This window comes from Electrophorus electricus, chromosome 19 (genome assembly GCF_041902795.1).
Source record: "Electrophorus electricus isolate QZ-2024a chromosome 19, ASM4190279v1, whole genome shotgun sequence".
In the NCBI taxonomy this organism is placed as follows: domain Eukaryota; kingdom Metazoa; phylum Chordata; class Actinopteri; order Gymnotiformes; family Gymnotidae; genus Electrophorus; species Electrophorus electricus.
Window position 1 is genome coordinate 12275523 of NC_137515.1, and position 6121 is coordinate 12281643.

Here is a 6121-nt window from a genome sequence, read left to right on the forward strand (position 1 = left end):
ACCAAAATGTGTGGTGCACACACGTGCATTGGTGTGTATGTGTGTGTGCATGTGTGTATGTGCTGGTAGGTGCATGTGTTTATGTGAGTGGGTGGGTGGGTGTGTGTCTAGAAGTTAACAGCGATTCATTCTGATACATAGGTAAGCCTCACTGGTTAAGAATATCTGGCAAGAGCTGAAAATACTTGTGAGAGCCTGAACATCCCTGCCAAAACTTCGCACCTGACTGGTATATTACACTACTGAGATCAGCTGGTATACTCTTAGCCTTGCCAATGCAGTCTAATATCATTTATTCTGCATTCAGTCAAAAAAAGACAAAACTCCTGGAAGAGGACTGCACACTTCTGGCCACTACTGTGTAGGAAGGGTTTAGTTCATTCACATATGATCATTTAAAAGTGTTTGATCAGTACTATTTGTTTACTCGATCTTACAAAAAAAACAAAAAAACACTTTATGTGTGTATTATAATATTAGAGGACATCCATGTCCTGCAAACACTAATGAGGCTGCTTAATTTATTGACAGATTCAGTTCAAATTTCTCTGAAGGTTACACCAAATGGCTACACTTTAAAGAATCTGCATTATCTGCATTTATCTAGTGTACTGTAAGTGGACCACACATTACTGAAAAGGAGATACAGTTCAGTACAGTTGTTTCAAGTTAGACTTGAATGATGGTTATCCTGTGCATGGTTATATCAGATGTTCTGTTTTTCCTGGTTCCAAAATCCAAAGGTTTTTGAACATTTGAATTATCCTAATTGCTGTATATTCTTTCTGGACCCATGCTGTCCTGTAAGGCAGCATGACATTTATGATATACTTGTAAGATGCTCAGCTAATTCCAGGTCTAAGGGCCAAGATGAGTCACCGACCTGCCTCAGACCCCTGCACTTCAGAGCTGCACCTGGAATGGTCATCCCAGTGATGGCAAGGAGCCCCTCTGCCTCCTCACACAATGGATGGTGTGAGCACACTGATTAATCAGGAGAAAAGAAGGGGAGGTCTACCTGCAGTATGAGATATGACTAATCAGGCCGTATGGCGGCTCATTACTGCTGAGTGAAGTGGCTCAGACGACATAATGGAGCACCTGCCAGCGCTCCACAAGCCTGCGGCCGGGATGGCCTCTTTATGACTCCGGATGCAGCAGCTTCTCTTCGTATGGCCCGAGATGGTGTGCGTCAGTAAGGGCAGTGGAACAGATGCATCCATCCTGACATTAGCTGAAATCAAACAGCCATGCAGTTGTAAATGAACAAACAGCCTGCCGAGGGTCTAGTTTCAGGTCGCAAGAGCTAAGGCAATGAAAGAGTTAGCAGAGGTTTTGTTCTCTCTTTGTTAGTGTGTGTGACAGAGAGAGAGTTGTGAGTGAGTGAGTGTGTGTGTGTGTGTGTGTGTGTGTGTGTGTGTGTGTGTGTGTGTGTGTGTGTGTGTGAGAGAGAGAGAGAGAGAGAGAGAGAGAGAGAGAGAGAGAGAATCTTTGGTAACACTTTCCCAACCAAAAGAACCAAAAGTCTGCATGGGAGATAAAGACTCCAGGCAAAGTGATTTCAAGTACACAAAAACTGAATGTATAAGCTTATGAGTATGAAATGAGACAAAGACACATTTGCATTCCTATTGCTGCAATATAGCCCACAGTAGCTAATTATGAAAAACCTCTGAAGTGCAACACCCTCAGTCTCATTACTGGCCTTTTCTTCTTACAGTCACATTGGTTTACAGTCACATAAATTACAACTGGCAATTGAATCCATATCAGGAAGCCACAGTTAAGTCCTACATTGTTTTGCAGCACTGTCATAGGCCAAATATCAAGTGTCTCAAAGTGCTAAATGTGTCTGTAAATGCTTGTTTGGCCACTTCGGCATCAGAACAATGACAATATCCATCATTTCACTCACTCTGAATTTAATCAAATTTGAATAATTCAAAGGCCTGGCCATGCAGAGTCTCTGTGTGTGTGTGTGTGTGTGTGTGTGTGTGTGTGTGTGTGTGTGTGTGTGTGTGTGTGTGTGTGTGTGTGTGTGCGCGCGCCTCAAAAAGTCAGTGAGGGTGTGTGTGCGTGTGTTGCATAATACAATGCCTGTGTCAGTTTCTCTCATTTATTTCCACCAAATCACACTCCAAATAAGACTTCCTCTGTGTGTGTTTGTGTGTGTGTGTGTGTGTGTGTGTGTGTGTGTGTGTGTTTGTGTGTGTAAAAATATGCATTTGTGTGTATCTGTATTGCATCATGCAATGACTGTGCCAGATTCTTTCATTAATATCTCCACCAAATCAGAGTGAGCTTTATTTCAAGCTGATTTATTTGTTCTCAAGAGAGCCCTTTGAGACAAAAAATTGGAATTCTTTCTCTGTTAGTGATGCAGCCTCAAGGACTCATTTGAGATCAGAGATGAATGTTTAACATTGTGCTAAATAAAGCATATTTCATCCAGAGATGATTACTAAGCCATTAATGCAAAGGACATAGCCAAATACTGCTTTGACTAGGTCACTATTAGTGTATACTATTAAGATGTGTGATATAATCCAGAACAGAGTAGTCTTTTTGATTGCCATTATATAGTAGTTTGGCTTGTTGCATTTGGGAACCAAAGAGGATTTTATATGACAGAGCATGAGTGTTTACTATGAAGTTTATGCTGAATTCAATGGGAATGCAGTTTTTATTAGATGGCTCCCACATGTTTCATTCAAGCATTCATGACCCTTATATACATGGCACATTTATTAATCTAAAAAAATCAGGGGTTTAAGAACAGACATGATGGGGTTAGTGTTGAAAAACTGTGCTGGCAGGTAGAGCAGCAGGTAGAGCAGCAGGGACAAGCGTGAGGTTCAGTTGGATCAATGCACAGGCAACAGAGATAAGGCAGGCTGGCGGGGACTCTCCATGGAGCCTCTCTATGTCTCTGCGCCAACCACACCACTGAGGCCAAAGCTCTGATGGAGATTAACAATTGCCATGGAGACGGCGGCTGCCATGCCGCTGGCTGTGCGGGAGGCGGAGGAGATTGTGTAATGTCAGCAGGAGTAGAGCTGGTGACTCAGCCAGCAGAGAGAAAAAGAGAGAGAGTGAAAAGGGATTGAGGGAAAGAGAGAGACAAAGACAGAGACAGAGAGTGAGGGAAGAGAATGAATTTATGTTAACAAGTCAACCAAAGGGTCAGTCTACAAATTGTCTGCTAATAGCACCACAATTAATGGCAAGTATGGGGCCTAATTATTTAACTTTTATAGTTAATTGCTGGGAACTGTTGGGTTATTAGTATTAAAAGCCTCCAGTAACTCATAGAATAAGTCAAATAAAGTTATATTAAAATATATGTACTGTTACTCAAGAGTCATAAAATAAAAACATTTATATTGACAGAATGTGCACCATTTACATAAATAAAATAAATGTTCTGGAATTAATACAACTTTCAGTTTAGGTATAACTGCTGCCAGAACTGAGGAACACATGCCTGGTACTTAGATAGTATTTACCCAGAAAAGAGAGCACATATAATTCATGCAAGTCTCCCAAATTGGACAATAATGTTGGAGGTTTGGCAGTCAGAACATTTGGAATTATATTAATATAATATTAATATAATAATTAATATTAAAATAAAGCATAAAGCATAAACCTTACCCTACCTTAGGTGACTACTGTGAGCGCAGTAAAGCTGATGTCTATATTTGATTTGGCTGCTATGATTAAATGTAAATATCACTAATTAAAGAAGGGTAATAATGTCTTCCCAAAACTATTTACAAATGTTCCTGCCTGGTATCTCCATGTACATATCAGGCTCATCTCAAAGGAAGAAACATGTCTTAGCATCAAATGGTGTCAGGAAATCTGTGAAACACAAAAAAAATGCACAAAGGAACAATTAAGGACATATACAGTGAATGCAAGCAACCCTCTTTGTATTCCTAAACTTGTCAATTTGTTTTTGCATCATTCCTAACAGTGACGCTATAACAGAAACTATTACATCAGTTAGGCAGGACAGCCTTACAGTTCTTACTGCATGTAAGAGCAGAGCATTCACCAAACTACAGTAAGAACCTTTTATGGTTCAAATCTGCAAAATCCCATGAAAGCATTGCGAGTATGAATCAAATATTAGGCGATCACTCAACATTCTACTTAATATAGTTCTTAACATACCTTTTTTCAAATCCTTTTTTTTATCTTCACTAGTCATGGCTGGGATGTTTAAGATGTGGGATCAAAGTCACAGGCCTTCCTGGAACTGTGATTTAATATTTGGTGTTCTTATTAGCCATGTACAGTCTAAAAAGCTCATTGTAAGTCCTACTGAAAAAGACGACACATGCAAACAGTGGGGTAGTAAGATGTGTCCTTCCAGATGACTTTACTGTATTTGCAGGACAGCACAATAGGCTCAAAGTGTTATAAAAAGACAAAGCCATCAACCACAAGAGACTATATGAACATCAAGGGTCGGAGAGAACCCTGCAAAGTGCTGCAAAGTGAAATAGCAAAAAATAGCTTCTTTCTTTATTTGTGCCTTTTCAATCCCAAGGTTGTTTCACCAAGACCTCAGGGATGAGGGGAAAAAAAGGTCAAAGAGAGAAAGTAGAATTCATGTTACTGAATACTGAATTTCTCACACAGGTAGAAACATGGCATGGAAATATTTGTCATTATGGGCCAAATATATACAAGATGCCACCTTAACAGCACAATTCTTTTTTTTTTCTTTTTTTGGGGGGGTGGGGGGTGGGGAATAGCAAATGTTGAATACAGGTGCTCCCTACCACATACAAATATTGCATTTTAATACTCTGGGTGGTTATAAAAATGTAAATATCTGAGGCCACCAAGAATTCTGTTTATAATATTTTTTAAAAAAATGTTTCACTCATGTGCCAAAACTGTCTCTCTCAGACATTACTTCACAAGCATTAAGTAGGCTGAATATTCACTGTGTGAATTAATAGCTCTCTATGGCCCTTCTGAATGTCTAATACAGAAAGAGCCTCTGAGAAAAAAGGTAGGGTGACCTGAACTCCAGCAAAAATGTCAGTCTTTTCCATCACCTCCTTTCATAGTAAATTTGAAGCTCTTTAGCCTTAACCCCTGTATGAGGGGAACATCCTCAATTTGAAACCATGACAGTTCTGCAAATATAGCCATGAATTTTCACGTCTGTTTGGGAAACACTATCTCTGGGTCCAGATCTTGACTCACATTAGACCAAGGGTCAGAACAGTGGCAACTGCTGTGCACACAATGAGTGGCTGTCAATGTCCCCTGAAGCTAGGTTTATACTTTATGTTTTGTCCCTGGTGCAAGGGATAGTCATTGTATAGTCATGGACTGGTTCCTAGAACATGACAGGTTTTCATTGCTTCCCTGGCCTTCACAGTCATCAGATTTTATTCCCATAGAGCATTAAAAAACTCTGGGCTGAGGTATAATGGGCTGTTCAGAGCATGCCTGTACCTCCACCTCAACTGTGAGAAGCTATCCCGTTTGCATGGGTCAAGATTCAGGCAGAATGATTTCAACACCTAGTGGAATCTATGTCATGATGAATTTTGGCTCTGAAGGCCCAAGGAGATCCAATGTGCAACTAGATGATTGTCTTTAAAAAAGTGGCCATTCATTGTATAAATACATATATACTCATGTCAGATTCATGCACTGTCCGCATAGCCGTGTACGTATCTATGCCATGAAAAGCTTGACTTCCCCAGAACTCTGAGCAGAAGCCTTGCACAATTCTTTCATTTCCACAGAGTGGCAGGTATCCAGAACCATACTATATGCAATCACAGATCATAGCGGAACTGCTACAGAAGAGCTACAGAGAACAAAGACACTCATCATTTAGGAAAAGCCACGTAGCCGATGAAGGCAAAGTTAGTTTTGCTGCTGCTGAATGATTAAGATTCAAATTCAGATTTGTAATTGAGGAGGTGAGAATGAAGTTCAGCTATGCACTGTGATAAATGTGTTCTCCACTGTGAGACAAGATTTAAATGAGTTAATAATAAAGTGATTATTATTAACTCATTTATTAATCACTGCAGAATTTCACTTTAGTAAGAAATTTTACTTAAACCACCCCTAAAACTGTCAC